General features: G+C 42.9%; 1 long non-coding RNA gene across 1 annotated transcript in view; it reads right to left on the bottom strand.

The window, feature by feature from the left end:
* Window positions 1-4,275: 4,275 nt before the first annotated feature.
* The window catches only part of Gm37323, a 61,858-nt gene continuing 39,857 nt past the window's right edge, over window positions 4,276-26,276 (bottom strand). Inside the window, exon 3 of the long non-coding RNA XR_003947656.1 lies at window positions 4,276-4,982. This is a non-coding gene — a long non-coding RNA (predicted gene, 37323). The remainder of the gene's footprint in view (window positions 4,983-26,276) is intronic.

A 26,276-nucleotide genomic window follows, 5' to 3' on the forward strand; every position in this document is an offset into this window, starting at 1 on the left:
TATTGGATTGTAGCCCATGGTGCCCACACTCCAACAGCAGACACTGTACTGTCATACAAAAGAAAATATAAAACCTTCTGGGCTGAAGGTAGGGTCAGTGGTTGAGAGCACACTCAGTGTGCCAAAGGCCCTAATTAAATCTCCAGCACTGTCAGAAGGAAAGAAAATCTAGGAAATTCAGCTTATATTAATTATTTAGCACTTGAAATTTTGCTCTTGTTTATGCTTTATAAGTATACATGCTATAATATAGTAGCATATTTACATACTATATTAAATTAACAACCACAACTTCTTGTTCTGTTCAAACACTTCATTTTCTTTTATTATTATTATTTTACTGTGTGTGTGTGTGTCTGTGTGTCGTGTGTCTGTCTGTGTGTCTGTCTGTGTGTGCACACATGGGCAAGCAATAAGGGGGTTGAGCATGTGCCCTGCACAAATGTGGAGGCCATAGGACAACTTCACAGAGCTGGTTTTCTCTTTCCACCTTTTCATGTATTCCTGGGATCAAAATCAGGTTTGTAGGTGACTCTACCCACTGAGCCATCTCACTGTCTCTCAACTAGTTTAACTGATGAAGGCTACGAGATTAACTTATTGCTTGATACAGGGAAATGTTAGCTTCTCAGGGAATGGTAGTTACCATCAAAATGACATTTATGTAGGGTGAGGCTTGGTGGTAAAGCTCAGGCCTTGCATGAGATTTACACACTTAAATACAGTTTTCATTTCTTCTTTTCTGTTGCTGAGAGTGAGATTATGGGGCTCATTAGCACGAAAGGCAAAATTTATCAGAGTGAATCAAAACTGTTATGCCAGCCATAGGATCAATGTTTTTACCATAATCATTTAAAAGTATGGGAAAACATTAAAGTCCAAGAGAGAACAAAGCATTTTAACTTCCATGCCCTTAGCAAGCATTTAGCAATCTGAAAATTATGGACTGCTGAACTCCATTTAAGATGTACAGAAGCCATTTGGTTTCTTCCTGTCTTCTTTCTTCAACCCTGGGACTTGCTAGGCTATGCTACTGCTCCCCCACGGAGCTCCTAGTTGTTAACCCTCCTGCTCTGCACACTGAAGCCCAGGATCTTGGAACTATGGGAACTCCAGACATCTCTCAATTCCTCCAATTACTTCGGTCCAGGATTCAGGCGCCTAATCTGGGCCTGGCGCTCTCCAGGCCAGCTTCCCTGCCATTCTTTGCAAGAACTGTGTGTACGGCATCAGACTTACTTTCCCAGAAGTGCTTCTGGGACCAGAGTCCACACAAAGGGGCTGTTAAACGTGCTTCCCTCCCTTTTGGCTCAGCTGGCTGCTGAGCCTCAGGTCACACACAGCTCACAGTTCCTATCAACTTTTCCCAAAGGATCCCTGGGCTCCTGCAGGAGCCAGCCCGTCCCTGGGGCAGGAAGTTCTGTTTACACTGTCTTGGAGCCAGGTGCTCATCCATAAAAGGGAAAAGAGCCCTTTAGGAAAAGGGCTGGGTGCTTGGAAACTCTTTAAAAGTGAAAGCCCCAAGGCTGCTGTCTGTTGTTCTGCACTTTGGCTTGATACAGTTTTTCTGTACACAAAAGCACAGGCTGTGGGGTTGGCTGAACAGTACAATTAAAAACCAACATCCAATAAACAGAAAGTGTGAAGAGAATGCCACAGGAACCCTCAACACTGCACAACTGGGCCAAATTACTGTTTGTTTGTTTGTTTGTTTGTTTGTTTTTGTTTTTCCTTTTCCGTTGATGTAAGCGGTTACAGGTAAACATCAGGTGTCTTTCCTCAATCTCTGTCTTTTTACATTTACTTTTTCCCATTTATGTTAATAGTGCAGGGGAGGTCAGAGAACAACTTTCAGGAGTCAACTCTCTCTTTCTACCATGAGTTCAGAGATCATACACATCCAGCTTGATTAGCAAGTGCCTTTACAGCTGAGCCAGCTCTCTAGCTCCACCCTGCTATTTCATTAGCCTTCTGGAGCAGAGTTCTGAAGGATCACTGGTAAGTGAACAACTGTCTCCGTGGTGCTTTGGATAAGAAGGAATAGTCATGCAGACTTTGAAATATTATGACCTTATAGCTGCCTCCAAATTTTCACATGGTGTCTAGCAAGGAAGCTATGTTCTCTCTGTTGCAGACAAATAGATCAGTGACATATACCACAAGCATATGTGAGAGACAGGAAACGGATAGCAATGCGGTGGGAAGGAGGGCTTTGGGAATCACAACTCTCAGGGGACTCAGTCTTAACAGGTAATGCTATTAAATCAAAATGTGAGGTATTAGAATTTCTATTATTTAATAGTAATTGCACAGTTATTAGGAATTGTTACCAAGTTTTAGGTTAGGGACTTTGCAAATCCAAACTCATTTTACCTTGATGATAGCATGTTCAGTTTGGTGCTGTCAGAGTTTTCAGTACCCAGAGACACCAGGCAGTTAAATAACTCATTTAACATCAGTGACACTGGGATAGGAACCCTGGGTAGTTAGCCACCAGCGACCTGGACATTTTATTTCACTTCTGCTTGTAATGTGTGCCCTTTTACTTTCTAGACACTTGAGATATATTCATATTTTAAATATAAACAACACAAATAATGAGACAGCTTAATGAACTGAAACAACCACTCAGGAGTTGAGAAAATAGCTTAGCTGAGAGTGTGATGAGCACACAAACTTAAGGACCTCAATTCAATTCCCAGCATCCATGTGAAAAGCCAGGCATGGAGGCAAGTGCTGTAATCCCATTGGTATTGAACAGGCAGATCCCTGGGTCTTGCAAAATAGCCTAGGCTAACTGGTGAGTGCGAATCCCAGAAAGAGACCCCGTCTTCACTGGCATTTTCAGTGATACCCATGGTTTTCCTCTGGCTTCCACATGCATGTGCACATAAACACACACACACAGTAACCCCTCAGTCATTCCCTCATTTATTCAGCACTTTCTGACAATTAGGACCATACTTAGAGATTCTGATGTTGTTCTTCACTAGTGAACTCAGCCAGAGACCAGGATTCAATTATAGCAAAGTTCTCATCCAGTCTCTACCATACTGCAGAGTGGTTTTCTGTGTGCCTTATGCATGGTCTTCAATGCATAGACCTGAATCACCAACCTCTCAAACTCCAGTTTGGGCCATGTGTGTCTTGCGATCTCTGCTGAGCAGAGGAAGCCACTCTTCCTCCCTGTGTGTTCTCCAAGGGGTCTGCTAGCCCATATGTGTTCCAATGTGTACTTGCCTCATCTTACATGCCAGCATGCAGGTCCTCGAGGAGAGATGAGCTTGTACTAATATGACTTCTCATTCCTTAAATGCACTCCCTAAATATGCTACCTATCTATTGAGCTGATGTGGCAAAGCTCTTTTGAGAAGTCCCTCTCCCCAAAGTGCAGCTGCCTCAGGGAATACCCCAGGAAGCTGAGAACTGCAAGTATATACTTACCATAGTTTAGAAGTCACTGATGACATTAATTAAAAAAAAATCTTGAAATAGGACGTGAATGGTTTAGATGGTAAAAAGGTGATGAGACAACTTTGATGGTAAAAAGGTGATGAGACAACTTTGATAAGTTGTGTTTTGCGGAACAGCAATTTGACAAGCTAATAGCCACAGGAATAAGAAAGGTTCTTGTTCTTGTTGTCTAGCTGTTGCTGTAGTTAAGATGACAGAGACCTTTGAATATTTATGAGAAAGAAGGAAAGTCAGTAGAAATATGGAAGGTATGATGGAGGTTGTGGAGTGGCTCCCCTGACAATCAGATTTCTCAAATGAGGCATCTAGATTCCTTTCTTCATATTCTAAAACTCTCCCTCATCTCATGTCAGTATGTAGTTTTCTTCTTTTAAAGACCACCAATGACTTCCAAATTGCACAAACAGCAAGGGTACTTTTCACTGTAATAAGTGCAAGACTGATTTTGAGGGGAGGGGCTGGCATTTCTCTTCTCTTCTCTTCTTTCTCTTCTCTTCTCTTCTCTTCTTTCTCTTCTCTTCTCTTCTCTTCTCTTCTCTTTTCTTCTTTCCTTTTTTTGGTGTTTTGAGACAGAGTTTCTCCATGTAGCCATGTCCTGGAATTCTCTCTGTAGTCCAGGCTGGCCTTGAACTCTCAAAGATCTGCCTGCTTCTGCCTCCTAAGCACTGGGATTAAAGGCATGCACCACCACCATCCACTGGCATTTTCTTTTTTATGACATATGAAGTCAAGGCAACTGGGGTAGATAAAATATTTGAAGAAGAATTACAAAGATGTTTTAAGAGCATTGTGAAAGGGCTGGAGAGTAGGTAGACTAGAGAAGTGTGAGATTGCCAGGAGTATGTTGCACCCTGGGAGGCTGGTGTTGGAGCATTTCCAGTCATCTCTGTCTGGCTAGTTGGGCTGTCTCTCAGCAGCCCTCAGTGGCCTGGTACATATCAAGATGGAGAATGTGTTGATATGATTTGGATTTCAAGCTTGCCAGGTATGCAAGGTTCGCATCATAGGCCACAGGATCCAACCTGCACATCAGGACAAGTCATGAAGAAGGGCCCATAAATGGGAAAGAGTAGATGGGAGGGGGAGTGGAAATGGTCTAGAGAGAGGAAGGGTGACTGTGACAGATCTGAGTAAGCTTCAGGGACAGGCAATATGTCAGTGAGGAGGGTGTCTGAGACTGAGGGTGGAGGTGGAGCCATTCAAGAGATAATGTGGTTTAGACTTCTTAGCCTGCACTGTGAGAACAGGAAGCCAAAGCTAAGCAGAGAAAAGGGTCATTAGGTCAAAGATCTAGGAGGTCACATGGTCACATATGCCCAGAATAAGGGCAAATGTGAAGATGAAGACGAATGAGATTCTGAAGTTTTCCAGTAGCAGTGACAAGTGTCTAGTGGTGGGCTCAGCAGAGGGGTTCTTCAAGCTTCATTGATGAGGGACAGACAAGGAGGAGGAGGAGCTTGAAATGCAGTGATGCTCAAGTTTCCAATTGCAGGGCATAGGCTTTCAACCTGTAAGTTAAATGTATATTATTAACCAGTGCCATGAAAAGTTAGAGAATACTGAGGTATAGGGTGGCCAGTGAATGATAACAAAGGGTCTTGCTGTATAAATGACACCAGGACTTCCCAGAGGGGACTGAGTCCTATCTTCCGTTTCTCCTCCTCCCTTCATTGCCCATATCAGCCACAGGTTTGGGCACTCTCCAGGTGACATGGTTGACACTTTTCTCCAGGATCCATGCCCTGCTGGTCTCAGTCCCAAACAGTCTAGAACAGGATACAAAGGTTGACTCTGAACTTCCCTGATATTCACTGTCCCCCGCACCCACCTCTCCCACCAGCTCCCTACAACAGCTAGAATTGTTTTCTGTTTCTTCAAGGCAGCAAGCACTCATCACATCTAGGCCTTTACCATGTTCCCTGACACACCAACTCCAGCCTGTGTTACAACCTCAGAACTCGGTGTAGTAAGTATTCTCTAATGTCCACAAAACACTCACCACACTGAAGTGTAACTCTGGAATAAAGAAAGTATCTATTTCTTCTACCTGAGTATCAGCCCCAGAAGACAGGGTGAACATGGTACTTGGCAGAACTGCTAACATGTGCCAAAAATGTGCCCAGTAATCTTGCTCGAAATACCCAAATTACTGTTAAAGTGCACAAGACCCAGAATTCTCTGAAAGTGTGGGAAAACAAATGACTCCCCCCAAATACATATGTAACAAATTCCCATGAAGTACATACACCCAATGATCTTCCAAAATATTTGAAAAACAACTCCCACAAAGTGTATGAGACCCAGTGATCCCAAAGCACATGAAAAAAAAAAGCTTCTCAAAGTGTATAAACCTACATTGTTTAAAGTATATGGGACCCAGTGACACCCCAGGTCTATAAAACACAATGACCCCAAAGTGAATGAAAACAACTCCCTAAAGTATATCAGCCCTAATCCCCTAAGTGTGGGATTCAATGACCCCCCCAAAAGTATATAAGATCCAGTGATGTCCCTAAAGTATATGTGAACCAAAGACACCCCAACAACTCCCCAAAGTATTTGAGACCTAGTTACCCTTCAAAGTGCCATTTGTCTCATATTTAAGTGAATGAAGAACTCATCAACCATTGACAAGACAGTGATCACAGCAATTTGGGTTCTGGAATTGCTGTAGTATTTGCAAGACCCCACTCTGTGCTCAAACTCCCACTCCCCCAAACATAGGCCTCACCAGAGCAGAGTTTGCCTATCACCAGGCAAGAACAGTGACTCTTAAAATATACATATTCTTTAAACAATAAGAAATAAGTAAAAGGCCTTTAATCCTGACAACTTCTGTATTAGTCATTTTTTTCTGGGGCTGTTATAAAATACCACAACCAAAGACACCTTAATAAAGAGAGAGTTTGTCTTGGTTTACAGCCCAGAGAGGTACAGAACCCAGCACAGGAGGGAGAATTGGCAGCAAGAGCAGGGTACTGGGAGCTCCCATCTCCAGTAAAAACACAAAACAGAGACCAAAACTGAATCTATACAATCTCAAAGTTCACCCTGACCCCTCCAAGGAAACTTCAACCACCTTGACATCCCCAAACAGCTCCACCAACTGGAAACCAAGTATCTTAACACCCAAGCCTTAAGAGGACATCTCATCAGACACCACAACCACCTTAAGATTGCTGTTTCCCTCTCACAAGGCAGGCAAGAAAAGATAATAATTTTAAAGATGTAAAAACATGAAAGGAAGTATTTACAGCTCTAACATAGTAGAAAAGCACAGGTTTCATTCCACCTCAGAACTACATTTTCTACTGCTGTGAGACACTGTGAAACATTCCTAGCCATGAGAATGGTCATTCAAATCTAAGGATGAATCATTTCTTAAAGGTAATTAGATTAGAAACTTTCTATTTAAAGTCAGAAGATTCGGCACTCATAAACTAGACTGGTAAGAGAAAATCAAGAAATGCCTTATCTCTGCGTAAATGTGAGCTTGTGGGGCGGTTAGCACAGAGCAGGGGCACTCTGCCCTAACTCACTTTGTCCAGGAGAAACTGGCTCAGGGGACAGAGGATCTGTGTTTCCCAGCTAAGGTCAAGGGACATCAGAATTCAGTCAGTTGTTCTTGCGGTCCAACAAGTGAGGCTAAAGAAGAAGCTAAAGAGTCTTTCATTTTTCATTTTAGAGTCATATGACTCCTAAACATATTTCTTATGTAATAAAACAAGTGTTTTTCTGATGTTTCTTACATCTGAAACAGTTGTGATTTCTCAATAACAATTCCTTGGCTAGGCTTTACCATAACACATGAAGAAAGTCTATTTTTAGCTTTGCCTTCATGGCAGGAAAACACAGTCATATGTGGAAAATGATTTCACTAAGCCACCCATTGAGCAGTTCACAGGATGCAGCAGGACAAATTAGACTTCTTGAGGTTCTAGTAATACTTACAGGCAAAGAAGAATTCTTACAAAACCCTCTTGGCATCACAGTAGGGCACTAGGTAAAAGGCAGAAGTACAGAGTGCAACATACAGAAAGAGAAAGCTAGCAACAATCAAATCACACCATACACTTGCATGAAAATTTCATTATGAAAACCATTATTTTATACTAATATATGCAGATGAATACTCCATTTCAAGTGGGGGTTGCTTCCTTTCTCCATTTGTGAAAATTCTGTATCATTTCCCTTGTTAAGAGCTATGACTAAGCTCTAATATCTTTAAATTATATGTCAAGAGCAAGAGAATCAGCAATGCCCAGTCAACTTACTATACTGGTTTTGCTAGCAACCAAGCGGCCAGCAAAATATATTTAATATATAAATATATAATTTATAGATAAATATATAATAAATTACATTTTATATGCCCAGGAAACTAATATGTATGTGTATATATAATATATATAATATATACATATACATATTATATATAGTATGTACATATACATATATTGTTATATATATACATATGTATGTATACATATTATATATACACATATACTATATGTATGTCTATATATGATATTTTATAAATGTCACAAAAAGGAACTAAAGAAATGGCTCATCATATTAATATATTGCAGAGAACCCAGATTTGATTCCAAGCATCAACATAATAATCCATAATTTTCTGTAACTCCATTCCCAGGAGATACAACACCCTCTCTGGCCTCTGAGTTCACTGCATGCTCAAGATGCAGACACACATGGTACAGACACACATGCAGGAAAAACACCCATAAACATAAGATGGAGCAGAGACTGAAGGAATAGTCAACCAATGACTGGCCCAACTTGAGACCCATCCCATGGAAGAGAATCAACCCTGACACTGTTAATGATACTCTGCTATGCTTGTAAACAGGAACCTAAGATAACTGTCTCCTGAGAGGTGTCATCCAGCAGCAGATGGAAACAGATGCAGAGATCCGCAGCCAAACATTAGCTGGGGCTTGGGAAGTCTTGTGGAAGGTCTGGGGATAGAATCAGCTGGGCTGGAGGGGTCAAGGACACCACAACAAGAGTGGTGCAGAGTCAACTCACGTGGGCCCAAGGGGGCTCACAGAGACTGAACCACCAACCAAAGAGTAAGCAGGGGCTGAACCTAAGCCCCCCCAACATTTGTACAGATGTGCAGCTTGGTCTTCATGTGAGTCCCCTAAAAATTGGAGCAGGGACTGTCTCTGACTCTGTTGCCTGCCCTTGGATCCCCTTCCCCTACCCTGACTGCCTGTTTGGACCTCAGCGGAAGAGGAGATGCTTAGTCCTGCTGGGACTAGATGTTCTAGGGTGGGATGATCCCGAAGCGGAAGCCTCCCCTTTTCTGAGGAGAAGGGAAGGAGGTAATGGGGGGAGAGATTTACAAGGGCAGTACTAGGAGGAGAGAAGGAGGAGGGCCGTGATTGAGATATAATGTAAACAAAAGCAATAATTATGGGGAAAAATTTAAAATATCTGGCCAACACAAATGAGAAAAAAATGACTACTAGTTATAGCTAAAGATTTTAAATAATTTGTAATTTCTAAGGGCTGAAATAATTTTATTCAAATCTCTAATTTTTAATTTAATTTAGTTTTAGACAAGGTCCTACTATATAACCCTGGTTAACCTGGAAAACTGTACATAGACAAGGCTAGCTTCAAATTCTCAGATATACCTGCCTTTGTCTCCTATGTGCTGGGATTAAAGGTGTGTATTAGGATGCCTGGTCTGAAATCTCTAATTTTTATTATCACCATAAGCATAGCCATAAATGGTCAATAGGTTTGTCTAATCATGTCAGTTTAATGATATTTTCTGCTGTCCTCAATCTAAAGTTAAATAGTAGAAATATGTAAAGTGTTAAAATGCATCCTTTGTTGTGTGCATAGCTCCTTACATAACAAATTTCAGGATGCTCCCTTTGTTAGCTATGAAGATGAAATTGATGAATAATTCAGAAAAATATTGGGGAATTTGTAACGGATAACTTCATTCACTGTTAGAGTCTGTTTCAATGTTGTCTTGCAACTACATTGAAAGATTACTTGGGAAACAGAGGTAGTTGGATCTTTGTGAACTCCAGGCCATCCAGAGCTACAAACTGAGACCCTGTCTCAGAGAGAATAAAATAAAGAAGGGAAGGAAACAGGGAAGGAGATGTATGCATATTTCATGCAATATTATGTATGTATAAATGTGTGTACATAGACATGAATACAGATACATATGAGTACATATGCATGCATATTAATGTTTGCCATTGCTTTCTTTGACCTTTGGAATTAGAATCTCACTATGTGACCCTGGCTACCTGGAAACTAGCATGTAGACCTGACTGACCTCAAACTGGAAGCAATCTTCCTGTGAAGTGGAAATTTCTGGGTTTTTTTTTTAATAACTCAGTTGTGTCATGTGATGCTTTGCTGAATACAGACATGTGAGAGGGTGCATGATGTTAGAGAGAGTATAAATGAGACCCCACAAACAGCGAGAGGACACTCTTGTATTGCTATCCCATGCAATGCTTCCCTGCTCTTTGCTGGTCTCCATTGGACTTCACTTTGTAGAGAGAAACGTGCCAAAAAACTTCTCATGGTATTCCAGCTGCTTCTGTTGACTCATTCTACCAATAAAGATGGATGTTTGGTGTTTGCTATTGAACTGGACTGCTGGTATCCTGACAACCAAGAAGTGAATCTCTCCCAAGGAACTACTTCTAAACAGGTCCACAGCATTCTTTTCCTTTTAACCATCTTTCCCCCCTAACTCTGGTCAATGGGTTACAAGGGAGGTTGAAACATTTAAGCTCCCTAAATAAAGTAAGTTTTGAAAAAACCTAAGCCTACACTCCTGCCTTTCCTCCTGAGTGCTGAGAACACAAGCATTCAATGTTAGATTTTATTTTCTAACGGAACTGGGAGGTCATTTGTATCTAGGTTAAGAAATATGACTTGGTCAAGGATATAAATTTTAAAATAGTTTCTCTCAATCTTCAAATACAAAGACAAAGTGTATACAGCAACTAAGAGTTGATGATAACAGAAGGCCCCTATTTAACAAAAGTTCCCAAGGTATTTGGTGAAAGAGACCCTTGCCGTCGGGTTGATATTGGGTCAAATTCCTCGTATTCCAGTGCCCCAGGCAAAGAAATGAAATGATTTATCCAAGGAAAATCAGAAAGTTCAACTTGTAAAACAGTGTGGGTGCCTTGGGGGGGGGCAGTATTTTTTTATGCCCATTCAACAGGCATTTATAGAAGGTGGCAGCAGTCAGTACTATGCGGGACTGCCAAGTCACACAGATAATAAGCAGAAGGACCTCAGTCAAATTCAATGTGTCCAGAATAGGTAGCACACAGGGCATGAAGACTCCGGGGAAGGCTTCTTACTCAAGAGGCTGCCTGGACTGAGTCACGAAAGCGGGAGTTTAGACTAAGTCATTTACCCGGTAATCTACAAGTGTAGCAGGTATATTTTTACAAAACAATTAAAATTAATCTGCAGGCTATTTATGTGTCCATATGTGTGTTCTGTGAAATACAGAAAATAATTAGTTTGTACGACAATCTGCTTCAGCTACACTTTAATACAGCAAGCAAACTGACGATCTTGGCTTTTGTTAAACTCAGTTTGGCCTGCATTGAGAACACTTTCAATAATGTGTGGACTTTTCTTTGATAGCCAGTGAAAGCATAACATGAAAAGCTCAAAATGTACAGCTTCTTATATCAGAAAGAATAAGGGTAGAAGTCTCAGACTGCCTCTTCTTCCTTGACCGAGGACATGGCTGTGCTCCTGGTCTTCCTAATATAGCAGAAGCAAATTAAAATGCAGAATCTTGGGACTTCCGTGAAACTGCATTGTCAGGCTGCACAAGCCACAGAGTAAACGGTGGAAGTCAGAGGACAACTAGAAGGAGTGAGTTCTCTCCTAATGTGTGGAACTCTGACGCTGAATTTGGGTCACTAGGCTTTGTGACAAGCTCCTTTACCTATCGAGCCGTCTTGCCTGATTCTGAAATGTCAAGTTCCTTGACTGTGGCTCTAGTTACAAGCTGTGCTCAGTTTGATAAAATGCATAAAGCTGTACCCTGAAGATATTGCTCTACATGAAATAAGCAAAACACAATTATCCACACTACGAGCAGCAGCCTTGGTTTCACTAGTGTCTGAGGCTGCTGCTACAGGGGTAGCTTTCCCTCCTCCCAGAAGTCTATGCATCAAGAGCCTACCCTCCATGCGGAATGAGTAACCTCCTCCTTACCCAGCTTCCTTTGCCCCAGTTAAACCTCCCAGAGATGCACAGAAGGCCTTCTCAGCTGACTGATTTTTTAACTTCCCAGATAACTTCCTAGAGATAGTTCTTCTGAAACAAATTGTTTCCTTTGAATAAGAAAAATGTTAAAAGATATTAAGACAGTCTTGCTGATTCATCATTCTGATTTAAAGAAAAATTATTGATGCCATTTTTAATTGAAAATAAAATAACTTTTTTTTTAGTAATTAAAAAGCAGTTTATTAGACAGATACAATTGAAAGTATGTTGGTCTAGCACGGATACCAAGTCAAACACAGGGGATTTCCCCTAAGATACAGGTTCACAGGAAGAGACCTGCAGTCATTCCACCCCTTTATTTACACAATATATGTTCTTTTCTAGATATCCAAACATTCACATTTTAGCTATCAAGACTTGGGCATTTTTCTTTCCTTTTTTTCTTTTTCTTTTTAATTGTATATTTTTCTTTATTTACGTTTCAAATGTTTTCCCCTTTCCAGGTCTCCCCTTCAGAAACCCCCATTCTATCCCCCCTTCACCTGCCTCTATGAGGGTGCTCCCCCACCTACCCATCCACTCCCACCTTCCTGCCATGGCACTCTCCTACACTGGGGTATGGAACACCCTCAGGCCCAAGGACCACTCCTCCCATGGATGTCCATCAAGGCCATCCTCTGCCACATATGTGGCCAAAGCCCTGGGTCTCTCTATGTGTACTCGTTGGATGGTGGTCCAGTCACCAGACCTCTGGGGAGCTCCAGAGGTCTGGCTGGTTGACACTGTTGATCCCATCATGGGGCTACAAACCCCCTTAGCTCCTTCAGTCACTTCTCCAACTCCTCTACCTGGGACCCCGTGCTCAGTCCAATGGTTGGCTTCGAGCATCCCCGTCTGTATTTGTCAGGCTCTGGCAGATCCTCTCAGGAGACAGCTATATCAGGCTCCTGTCAGCAAGCACTTTCCAGCATCCACAATAGTGTCTGGGTTTGGTGACTGTATATGGAATGGATCTCAAGGTGGGGCAGTATCTGGATGGCCTTTTCTTCAGTCTCTGCTCCGCACTTTGTCTCCATATTTCCTCCTGTGAGTATCTTGTTCCCCCTTTTAAGAAGCACTGAAGCATCCACACTTTGGACTTCCTTCTTCTTGGGCTTCCTATGGTTGGTGAATTGAATCTTGTGTATTCCGAACTTTTGGGCTAATATCCACTTATCAGTGAGTGCATAACATGTGTGTTCTTTGGTGACTAAGCTACCTCACTCAGGATATTTTCAGGTTCTATCTTGCCTTCAAATTTCATGAAGTCATTGTTTTTAATAACTGAGTAGTATTTCGTTGTGTAAATGTACCACATGTTCTGTATCCATTCCTCTGTTGAGGGACATCTGGGTCCTTTACAGCTTCTGGCTATTATAAATATGGCTGCTATGAATATAGTAGAGCATGTGTTCTTAATTCATGTTGGAGCATCTTCTGAGTCTATGCCCAGGAGTGGTATTACTGGGTCTTCAATGACCAATTTTCTGAGGAGCCACCAGACAAATTTCCAGAGTGGTTGTACCAGTTTGCAATCCCACCAGCAATGGAGGAGTGTTCCTCTTTCTCCACATCCTCGCCAGCATCTGCTGTCAACAGAGTTTTTGATCTTAGCCATTCTGACTAGTGTGAGATAGAATCTCAGGATTGTTTTCATTTGCATTTCCCTGATGATTAAGGATGTTGAATATTTCTTTAGGTGCTTCTCTGCCATTAAGGTTTCCTCAGTTGAGAATTCTCTGTTTTGCTCTGTTCCCCATCTTCTAATAGGGTTATTTTGTTCTCTGGAGTCTAACTTCTTGAGTTCTTTGTATATATTGGATATTAGCCTTCTATCAGATATAGGATTGGTAAAGATCTTTTTCCAATAAAATTACTTCTTTAAATATTGAATTTGAGAAACATTTAGAAATCTTTTGTTGCTGTTGTTGTTGGTGGTGTATTTTTGAAATAGGTCTCACTATGTAGCTCTGGCCATTCTCACTATGTAGACCAGGCTGGCATCGAACTCAAAGAGATCCTCCTGACACTGCCTCCCAAGTGTTTGAATTAAGGTATATGCCACAACACCTGGCTAATCTTTATGATTCTTCCAAAAAAGTTTTACATACAATTTATCAGTCTGAATTTAAACTTGAGATTCCTGTTTCAGTCTCTTAAATGCAGGAATCTCATGACCCTCTAAGCGTTTATAAACACTATACAAAAGCATCACTTGTACTTGAACAAGGCAGTTTGATTAATTACCTTTAAATATTTTCAGATTTAGTGTGCGTGCGCGCGCGCACGTGTGTGTGTGTGTGTGTGTGTGTGTGTGTGTGTGTGTGTGTGTGTTCTTAATAGCGTTCTCACGCCCGGCCAGGAAGAACACAACAGACCAGAATCTTCTGCGGCAAAACTTTATTGCTTACATCTTCAGGAGCTAGGAGCGCAAACCCCCAGCCCCAAAAGCGAAAGCCACCCCTTCTTACATCTTTAGGAGCCAGAGCTCCGGCGCGCCAAAGCGCAGAGCGCGCTCTATTGTTTACATCTTTAGGCAGCGAGAGAGCGCAGGGCGCGCAGAGCCAGAGAGATGCCAGCGAGAGAGAATGGCGGAAAACCCGTCCCCTTTAAGGAGGAGTTATCCTTCGCTTAGGACGCATCACTCCCTGATTGGCTGCAGCCCATGGCCGAGCTGACGTTCACGGGAAAGGCAGAGTACAAGTAGTCGTAAAATACCCTTGGCACATGCGCAGATTATTTGTTTACCACTTAGAACACAGGATGTCAGCGCCATCTTGTGACGGCGAATGTGGGGGCGGCTCCCAACATCTCCCCCTTTTCTTTTAATAAGAGCAAATAGGCCACCCATATTAATGAGAGTGGAGATAGAGGTCAAATCCCCAGTGTGTAGGTAAAGGAGCCGTACACATAACCTCCTCCCAGGCTCATCACCCAGAGGGGTCCTGGTCTGGTCCCGTGTTGTTTTTCCTGGGGGAAGGACACTTGAACACTCAACCTTCTTGAAAGATGACATGTCTCCCTAGAATAGGCTCATTTTATGCCGCAGAGCCCTTCTATTGCAGTGCTTAGCCGTGCAACTCTCTCGGGCTGCTGAAGCACACTCACTCTATCCCGTGCAATGAGACTAGCCTCATGAGATGTAAGAGCTGAGTGGCCAGCGACCTATTGCCTAAGCATAGATAACCATATATCAGGGGGAGCACCATGTTCTAGAGCTGCAAGCGCCTGGGCAATAACCACCTTGTCTCTCCTAGTTTAGGCCTTAAGCTTACAGACCAACCAAAGAAGCAACACTAATCCACAGCAAAGTGTATCTCCAAATAATATCAATACCACCCATTCTTTAAAGAAGGAAAATGCTGAGGAGATCCAATTGGGTAATCCTTTGGTCAGGGACAGGTCCAAGCGCGTGGAGTTGACCTGAAGTCTCAATTCCCGAAGGATCTGTTCAAATTCAGCCATCCAATTCTGTAACATATACTGAAAAAGACTTTTTGACAAATTAGCTGCCCTAGTAAATTTCTCATACTGAATGGAAGTAACACACAATCCCGGAAACTTTTGTTTACACCCCAGCTGAGCTATTTGCCATAATACATCTAGTTGTATCTGGACAAGATCTATGAGTTGATTAACCAGCATGAGACCTCTCTGTATCTTGACATTAGCTGAGGCCTGTTTATCTATGACTGTAGTCACTGAGGCTGACAAAGTGTTAATGGTGTCAGTCGTCTGGACCTGTCCAGACAGAGCCAAGGCTGTCTGAATCAAGGCTAAACCCAGTTCCTAGTTAGTGGTAAAAAAGCAGGAGAATACTTGAGCATTATACATCACCGTCATCCACCTTTTGTAAGGCCTGGTTAGCAGCTAGAGTAAGAGTCCTAGGGGAGGAGATATGAGGATCTCCTTCTAAAATACCAAACAAAGGCCTTAACTCAGCGGAAGGAATCTTTAAAAAAGGTCTGAGCCAATTAATATCTCTCAACAGCTTTTGAAAATCATTTAAGGTATGGAGGTGATCTCTTTTTATCTAAACATGTAAATATTGATTTCTCTCAAAGGAGGAAATATGCGTGACATCCATTTGTCAGACCTGTAATGGCCTGACGCCACGAGGGTTTACCCCTACGTGAGTAGATAAAATTTGACAACAATCTAAAGGCATTATTAAGTAATCAGAATCATTTTTAGTAGAACCAATCCCTCTTGCAGCTCTAGGAATACCAGAGGAAGAAAAAACAGCCATGTAGGCTTGGCAAAATTATTAGTTGAGCTATTCTGTCTCTTTGTGATATAGAAAAGACAACTTGAGGACAAGAACAGAGAACCTGAAGTTCCCCTTTACAATCCTGATCTACAACTCCAGGGTGGACAATAAGACCTTGTAGGCTGTAAGAGCCTGCCTCTGTCATTATTGTCCAGTGGCTTCACCTGCTCGGGAGAGCGCCTTCCAGGCCCTAATAGCCTTTTCATCTGATTCAGAACTACTAAGAACTGGCTTCTCTAATTGATCTTTTTTCTTTTCTTTTTCCTTCTCCTTCCTTCTAATCTCTCCCCAGGTATTCTTACCTGACCTAAACTTTTCCTCGGGTTCAAGACCCTTGGAAAGGCCTGTATACTTATTTTGTGAACCATATTTTCTCTTTGCTCCTATTCTCTCTCCCCGCTTTACTTCTGATAGATTGTCCTGAACTTCATCCAGAATCCGCCCTGCCTTAACCACTTGATAACATGTGAAAAGGAACAAAAGGGCTTCTAACACTAGAGAAAGTTCAAGGCCAAACATATCTTATAAAGCTATTTTCCACTTTACTTCTGATAGACTGTCTTGAATTTCCTTAGAAAGTTCAAGGCCAGGCGTACCTCGTAAAGCTGTACTCACTGGTACTCTCGTTCCCCAGCTGAAAAGTTCTGAATTCATGCAGTTGAATCCTTCTTAACAGTCTGCTCAGGCGGAAGCACAGAGGCGCTGAGGCAGCACCCTGTGTGGGCCGGGGACAGCCGGCCACCTTCCGGACCAGAGGACAGGTGCCCGCCCGGCTGGGGAGGCGACCTAAGCCACAGCAGCAGCGGTCGCCATCTTGGTCCGGGACCTGCCGAACTTAGGAAATTAGTCTGAACAGGTGAGAGGGTGCGCCAGAGAACCTGACAGCTTCTGGAACAGGCGGAAGCACAGAGGCGCTGAGGCAGCACCCTTTGTGGGCCGGGGACAGCCAGCCACCGTCTGGACCGGAGGACAGGTGCCCGCCCGGCTGGGGAGGCGGCCTAAGCCACAGCAGCAGCGGTCGCCATCTTGGTCCGGGACCCGCCGAACTTAGGAAATTAGTCTGAACAGGTGAGAGGGTGCGCCAGAGAACCTGACAGCCTCTGGAACAGGCAGAAGCACAGAGGGGCTGAGGCAGCACCCTGTGTGGGCCGGGGACAGCCGGCCACCTTCCGGACCGGAGGACAGGTGCCCGCCCGGCTGGGGAGGCGACCTAAGCCACAGCAGCAGCGGTCGCCATCTTGGTCCGGGACCTGCCGAACTTAGGAAATTAGTCTGAACAGGTGAGAGGGTGCGCCAGAGAACCTGACAGCTTCTGGAACAGGCGGAAGCACAGAGGCGCTGAGGCAGCACCCTTTGTGGGCCGGGGACAGCCAGCCACCGTCTGGACCGGAGGACAGGTGCCCGCCCGGCTGGGGAGGCGGCCTAAGCCACAGCAGCAGCGGTCGCCATCTTGGTCCGGGACCCGCCGAACTTAGGAAATTAGTCTGAACAGGTGAGAGGGTGCGCCAGAGAACCTGACAGCCTCTGGAACAGGCAGAAGCACAGAGGGGCTGAGGCAGCACCCTGTGTGGGCCGGGGACAGCCGGCCACCTTCCGGACCGGAGGACAGGTGCCCGCCCGGCTGGGGAGGCGACCTAAGCCACAGCAGCAGCGGTCGCCATCTTGGTCCGGGACCCGCCGAACTTAGGAAATTAGTCTGAACAGGTGAGAGGGTGCGCCAGAGAACCTGACAGCTTCTGGAACAGGCAGAAGCACAGAGGCGCTGAGGCAGCACCCTGCGTGGGCCGGGGACAGCCGGCCACCTTCCGGACCAGAGGACAGGTGCCCACCCGGCTGGGGAGGCGGCCTAAGCCACAGCAGCAGCGGTCGCCATCTTGGTCCGGGACCCGCCGAACTTAGGAAATTAGTCTGAACAGGTGAGAGGGTGCGCCAGAGAACCTGACAGCTTCTGGAACAGGCAGAAGCACAGAGGCGCTGAGGCAGCACCCTGTGTGGGCCGGGGACAGCCGGCCACCTTCCGGACCGGAGGACAGGTGCCCGCCCGGCTGGGGAGGCGACCTAAGCCACAGCAGCAGCGGTCGCCATCTTGGTCCCGGGACTCCAAGGAACTTAGGAATTTAGTCTGCTTAGGTGAGAGTCTGTACCACCTGGGAACTGCCAAAGCAACACAGTGTCTGAGAAAGGTCCTGTTTTGGGCCTTCTTCTTCGGCCAGGAGGAGGTCCAAATACAAGATATCTGCGCACCTTCCCTGTAAGAGAGCTTGCCAGCAGAGAGTGCTCTGAGCACTGAAACTCAGAGGAGAGAATCTGTCTCCCAGGTCTGCTGATAGACGGTAACAGAATCACCAGAAGAACAATCTCTAAACAGAGTCAACTATAACTACTAACTCCAGAGATTACCAGATGGCGAAAGGTAAACGGAGGAATCTTACTAACAGGAACCAAGACCACTCACCATCACCAGAACCCAGCACACCCACTTCGCCCAGTCCAGGGAACCCCAACACACCTGAGAACCTAGACCTAGATTTAAAAGCATATCTCATGATGATGGTAGAGGACATCAAGAAGGACTTTAATAAATCACTTAAAGAAATACAGGAGAACACTGCTAAAGAGTTACAAGTCCTTAAAGAAAAACAGGAAAACACAATCAAACAGGTAGAAGTCCTTACAGAAAAAGAGGAAAAAACATACAAACAGGTGATGGAAATGAACAAAACCATACTAGACCTAAAAAGGGAAGTAGACACAATAAAGAAAACTCAAAGCGAGGCAACACTAGAGATAGAAACCCTAGGAAAGAAATCTGGAACCATAGATTTGAGCATCAGCAACAGAATACAAGAGATGGAAGAGAGAATCTCAGGTGCAGAAGATTCCATAGAGAACATCGGCACAACAATCAAAGAAAATGGAAAATGCAAAAAGATCCTAACTCAAAATATCCAGGAAATCCAGGACACAATAAGAAGACCAAACGTACGGATAATAGGAGTGGATGAGAATGAAGATTTTCAACTCAAAGGTCCAGCAAACATCTTCAACAAAATTATTGAAGAAAACTTCCCAAATCTAAAGAATGAGATGCATATGAACATACAAGAAGCCTACAGAACTCCAAATAGACTGGACCAGAAAAGAAATTCCTCCCGACACATAATAATCAGAACATCAAATGCACTAAATAAAGATAGAATACTAAAAGCAGTAAGGGAAAAAGGTCAAGTAACATATAAAGGCAAGCCTATCAGAATTACACCAGATTTTTCACCAGAGACTATGAAAGCCAGAAGAGCCTGGACAGATGTTATACAGACACTAAGAGAACACAAACTGCAGCCCAGGCTACTATACCCAGCCAAACTCTCAATTATCATAGAGGGAGAAACCAAAGTATTCCACGACAAAACCAAATTCACGCATTATCTCTCCACGAATCCAGCCCTTCAAAGGATAATAACAGAAAAAAACCAATACAAGAACGGGAACAACGCCCTAGAAAAAACAAGAAGGTAATCCCTCAACAAACCTAAAAGAAGACAGCCACAAGAACAGAATGCCACCTTTAACAACTAAAATAACAGGAAGCAACAATTACTTTTCCTTAATATCTCTTAACATCAATGGTCTCAACTCGCCAATAAAAAGACATAGACTAACAAACTGGCTACACAAACAAGACCCAACATTTTGCTGCTTACAGGAAACTCATCTCAGAGAAAAAGATAGACACTACCTCAGAATGAAAGGCTGGAAAACAATTTTCCAAGCAAATGGTATGAAGAAACAAGCAGGAGTAGCCATCCTAATATCTGATAAGATTGACTTCCAACCCAAAGTCATCAAAAAAGACAAGGAGGGACACTTCATTCTCATCAAAGGTAAAATCCTCCAAGAGGAACTCTCAATTCTGAATATCTATGCTCCAAATACAAGAGCAGCCACATTCACTAAAGAAACTTTAGTAAAGCTCAAAGCACACATTGCGCCTCACACAATAATAGTGGGAGACTTCAACACACCACTTTCACCAATGGACAGATCATGGAAACAGAAACTAAACAGGGACACACTGAAACTAACAGAAGTGATGAAACAAATGGATCTGACAGATATCTACAGAACATTTTTCCCTAAAACAAAAGGATATACCTTCTTCTCAGCACCTCATGGTACCTTCTCCAAAATTGACCACATAATAGGTCACAAATCAGGCCTCAACAGATTCAAAAATATTGAAATTGTCCCATGTATCCTATCAGATCACCATGCACTAAGGCTGATCTTCAATAACAAAATAAATAACAGAAAGCCAACATTCACATGGAAACTGAACAACACTCTTCTCAATGATACCTTGGTCAAGGAAGGAATAAAGAAAGAAATTAAAGACTTTTTAGAGTTTAATGAAAATGAAGCCACAACGTACCCAAACCTTTGGGACACAATGAAAGCATTTCTAAGAGGGAAACTCATAGCTATGAGTGCCTTCAAGAAAAAACGGGAGAGAGCACATACTAGCAGCTTGACAACACATCTAAAAGCTCTAGAAAAAAAGGAAGCAAATTCACCCAAGAGGAGTAGACGGCAGGAAATAATCAAACTCAGGGGTGAAATCAACCAAGTGGAAACAAGAAGAACTATTCAAAGAATTAACCAAACGAGGAGTTGGTTCTTTGAGAAAATCAACAAGATAGATAAACCCTTAGCTAGACTCACTAAAGGGCACAGGGACAAAATCCTAATTAACAAAATCAGAAATGAAAAGGGAGACATAACAACAGATCCTGAAGAAATCCAAAACACCATCAGATCCTTCTACAAAAGGCTATACTCAACAAAACTGGAAAACCTGGACGAAATGGACAAATTTCTGGACAGATACCAGGTACCAAAGTTGAATCAGGATCAAGTTGACCTTCTAAACAGTCCCATATCCCCTAAAGAAATAGAAGCAGTTATTAATAGTCTCCCAGCCAAAAAAAGCCCAGGACCAGACGGGTTTAGTGCAGAGTTCTATCAGACCTTCAAAGAAGATCTAACTCCAGTTCTGCACAAACTTTTTCACAAGATAGAAGTAGAAGGTATTCTACCCAACTCATTTTATGAAGCCACTATTACTCTGATACCTAAACCACAGAAAGATCCAACAAAGATAGAGAACTTCAGACCAATTTCTCTTATGAACATCGATGCAAAAATCCTTAATAAAATTCTCGCTAACCGAATCCAAGAACACATTAAAGCAATCATCCATCCTGACCAAGTAGGTTTTATTCCAGGGATGCAGGGATGGTTTAATATACGAAAATCCATCAATGTAATCCATTATATAAACAAACTCAAAGACAAAAACCACATGATCATCTCGTTAGATGCAGAAAAAGCATTTGACAAGATCCAACACCCATTCATGATAAAAGTTCTGGAAAGATCAGGAATTCAAGGCCAATACCTAAACATGATAAAAGCAATCTACAGCAAACCAGTAGCCAACATCAAAGTAAATGGAGAGAAGCTGGAAGCAATCCCACTAAAATCAGGGACTAGACAAGGCTGCCCACTTTCTCCCTACCTTTTCAACATAGTACTTGAAGTATTAGCCAGAGCAATTCGACAACAAAAGGAGATCAAGGGGATACAAATTGGAAAAGAGGAAGTCAAAATATCACTTTTTGCAGATGATATGATAGTATATATAAGTGACCCTAAAAATTCCAACAGAGAACTCCTAAACCTGATAAACAGCTTCGGTGAAGTAGCTGGATATAAAATTAACTCAAACAAGTCAATGGCCTTTCTCTACACAAAGAATAAACAGGCTGAGAAAGAAATTAGGGAAACAACACCCTTCTCAATAGCCACAAATAATATAAAATATCTCGGCGTGACTCTAACGAAGGAAGTGAAAGATCTGTATGATAAAAACTTCAAGTCCCTGAAGAAAGAAATTAAAGAAGATCTCAGAAGATGGAAAGATCTCCCATGCTCATGGATTGGCAGGACCAACATTGTAAAAATGGCTATCTTGCCAAAAGCAATCTACAGATTCAATGCAATCCCCATTAAAATTCCAACTCAATTCTTCAACGAATTAGAAGGAGCAATTTGCAAATTCATCTGGAATAACAAAAAACCGAGGATAGCAAAAACTCTTCTCAAGGATAAAAGAACCTCTGGTGGAATCACCATGCCTGACCTAAAGCTTTACTACAGAGCAATTGTGATAAAAACTGCATGGTACTGGTATAGAGACAGACAAGTGGACCAATGGAATAGAATTGAAGACCCAGAAATGAACCCACACACCTATGGTCACTTGATCTTCGACAAGGGAGCCAAAACCATCCAGTGGAAGAAAGACAGCATTTTCAACAATTGGTGCTGGCACAACTGGTTGTTATCATGTAGAAGAATGCGAATCGATCCATACTTATCTCCTTGTACTAAGGTCAAATCTAAGTGGATCAAGGAACTTCACATAAAACCAGAGACACTGAAACTTATAGAGGAGAAAGTGGGGAAAAGCCTTGAAGATATGGGCACAGGGGAAAAATTCCTGAACAGAACAGCAATGGCTTGTGCTGTAAGATCGAGAATTGACAAATGGGACCTAATGAAACTCCAAAGTTTCTGCAAGGCAAAAGACACTGTCTATAAGACAAAAAGACCACCAACAGACTGGGAAAGGATCTTTACCTATCCTAAATCAGATAGGGGACTAATATCCAACATATATAAAGAACTCAAGAAGGTGGACCTCAGAAAATCAAATAACCCCCTTAAAAAATGGGGCTCAGAACTGAACAAAGAATTCTCACCTGAGGAATACCGAATGGCAGAGAAGCACCTGAAAAAATGTTCAACATCCTTAATCATCAGGGAAATGCAAATCAAAACAACCCTGAGATTCCACCTCACACCAGTGAGAATGGCTAAGATCAAAAATTCAGGTGACAGCAGATGCTGGCGAGGATGTGGAGAAAGAGGAACACTCCTCCATTGTTGGTGGGATTGCAGGCTTGTACAACCACTCTGGAAATCAGTCTGGCGGTTCCTCAGAAAATTGGACATAGTACTACCGGAGGATCCAGCAATACCTCTCCTGGGCATATATCCAGAAGAAGCCCCAACTGGTAAGAAGGACACATGCTCCACTATGTTCATAGCAGCCTTATTTATAATAGCCAGAAACTGGAAAGAACCCAGATGCCCCTCAACAGAGGAATGGATACAGAAAATGTGGTACATCTACACAATGGAGTACTACTCAGCTATTAAAAAGAATGAATTTATGAAATTCCTAGCCAAATGGATGGACCTGGAGAGCATCATCCTGAGTGAGGTAACACAATCACAAAGGAACTCACACAATATGTACTCACTGATAAGTGGATACTAGCCCAAAACCTAGGATACCCACGATATAAGATACAATTTCCTAAACACATGAAACTCAAGAAAAATGAAGACTGAAGTGTGGACACTATGCCCCTCCTTAGAAGTGGGAACAAAACACCCATGGAAGGAGTTACAGAAACAAAGTTTGGAGCTGAGATGAAAGGATGGACCATGTAGAGACTGCCATATCCAGGGATCCACCCCATAATCAGCATCCAAACGCTGACACCATTACATATACTAGCAAGATTTTATCGAAAGGACCCAGATGTAGCTGTCTCTTGTGAGACTATGCCGGGGCCTAGCAAACACAGAAGTGGATGCTCACAGTCAGCTAATGGATGGATCACAGGGCTCCCAATGGAGGAGCTAGAGAAAGTACCCAAGGAGCTAAAGGGATCTTCAACCCTATAGGTGGAACAACATTATGAACTAACCAGTACCCCTGAGCTCTTGACTCTAGCTGCATATGTATCAAAAGATGGCCTAGTCGGCCATCACTGGAAAGAGAGGCCCATTGGACACGCAGACTTTGTGTGCCCCGGTACAGGGGAACGCCAGGGCCAAAGGGGGGGAGTGGGTGGGTAGGGGAGTGGGGGTGGGTGGGTAAGGGGGACTTTTGGTATAGCATTGGAAATGTAAATGAGCTAAATACCTAATAAAAAATGGAAAAAAAAAAAAAGAATATAAAAAAAAAAAAAAAAAAAAAACAGTCTGCTTTACGGGAACCTTTATTACCGCGACCCGCAGTTCTGGTTCTGGAATGAGGGATCTTCCTTGCGCCGGTCCCGAGTTTTCTTGTATTTTTTCGTCCCGGATTTTTTCTCGTCCCGGATTTCAGCACCAATTCTTAATAGCGTTCTCACGCCCGGCCAGGAAGAACACAACAGACCAGAATCTTCTGCGGCAAAACTTTATTGCTTACATCTTCAGGAGCTAGGAGCGCAAACCCCCAGCCCCAAAAGCGAAAGCCACCCCTTCTTACATCTTTAGGAGCCAGAGCTCCGGCGCGCCAAAGCGCAGAGCGCGCTCTATTGTTTACATCTTTAGGCAGCGAGAGAGCGCAGGGCGCGCAGAGCCAGAGAGATGCCAGCGAGAGAGAATGGCGGAAAACCCGTCCCCTTTAAGGAGGAGTTATCCTTCGCTTAGGACGCATCACTCCCTGATTGGCTGCAGCCCATGGCCGAGCTGACGTTCACGGGAAAGGCAGAGTACAAGTAGTCGTAAAATACCCTTGGCACATGCGCAGATTATTTGTTTACCACTTAGAACACAGGATGTCAGCGCCATCTTGTGACGGCGAATGTGGGGGCGGCTCCCAACAGTGTGTGTGTGTTTTGTCTGCATATTTCTATGCACATGTGCATTCCTGGTGCCATGGAGGTTAGAAGAAGGTGCTGGATCCCCCCAGAACTGGAGTTCTTGTGAGCCAACATGTACATGCTAGGAACAGAACGTGGGTCCTCTATGAGAGTAGTGAAGCACTATTAGCACTATGACCAAATATCTGATAAAGCAACTTAAGTGGGGAGCTCTCTGTAAGACTTATTTTTATTTATGTGTACCTGTGTCTGTGTGAGTCTATGCCTAGAGTGGGATCTGCAGAGGTCAAGAGGTCAGATCTCCTGAAACTGGAACTACAGGCAGTTGTGAACTGCCTGACTCGGGTTCTTGAAACCAAACTCTGGTCCTCTAGAAGACTAGCAAGGACCTGGAGGAAGGTTTTATTTTAGCTAATGATTTGAGGGTATATAGTCCACTATGGAAGCCATGGAGTTAAGTGGCTTCATGGTGGCTGAGCCTAGGAAAGCATTATCCCTAGGTGGTGCTTCTAAAGCAAGATGCCCTAGCGAATCGCTTTACTTAGCCTCTCAGTTTTTATTGCCTGATGTTTATTCCCAAATTCTTTATAACAACCTTTTAATGCATTGTTCTTAAACTATACATACTAAAGCTCATATTAAGTCCCACCCCAATATCATTTCAAATTTCCAAGACTTCGTAATTCAAGTTTAAACCTTGTAGTTTTCTAATGAATTAAATTCTACTCAGAGAAACAAAAACCTCTTTATTCACTGAAAGTTCTTTCTTACACACCAGAAAATATTAGGTTAAGTGTAATCTTGTTTTCTTTTGTGTTTTGAGACAGAGTCTGTCTACATAGTTCTAACTGTCCTGAAACTCGGGCTGGTTTTTAATTTACACCAGTGTGCCTTCCTCTGTCCCCTTAGTGCTGGAATTAAAGTGTGCACCTCCACACCTAGCTAGGTTCATTTTATAGTTCTAATGAGATTCTAAAGAGCAGGCAATTTGATAATTCAATTCTGCTAAAAATGTCAGGCAAAAACATTTCAGTGGTCTTAATTTCTATTTGTCATAAAAGAGAAATTCTGTAAGCTTTATATCACTATATATCCATTATCATATAGTACAGAAAGCATTACTTTTTCAAAAATAATTTTATTAAGTAGATAATAGAGCATTTTATAGGCAATGTTTTAGTGCACTAACACATTACATTATAATCACCTCTTTAGTTACTTACATGTCTCTCAAACATTTAGCATGTTTTTTGTGATAAGAACATTTGGAATCTTTCCTGCAGGCTTTGTGGACATAAAGTGACACCATGTTCCCAACGGTGATAAGTCCCGCGTAAAATAGCATGAGCATTGCCTCCTCTTGGGCTGTGGCTGACATTGTACCCATTAAGCACCTTCTCCCTCATTCCCTCACTGGCCCCTGGTAACTAATATTCTGCTCACTTGTTCTATGAGTTCAATGTTTTTATATTTCCCAGATAAGTAAAACGTAGCGGGCCAGAGCG

This window comes from Mus musculus, chromosome 1, assembly GCF_000001635.26.
Source record: "Mus musculus strain C57BL/6J chromosome 1, GRCm38.p6 C57BL/6J".
Classification (NCBI taxonomy): Eukaryota; Metazoa; Chordata; class Mammalia; order Rodentia; family Muridae; genus Mus; species Mus musculus.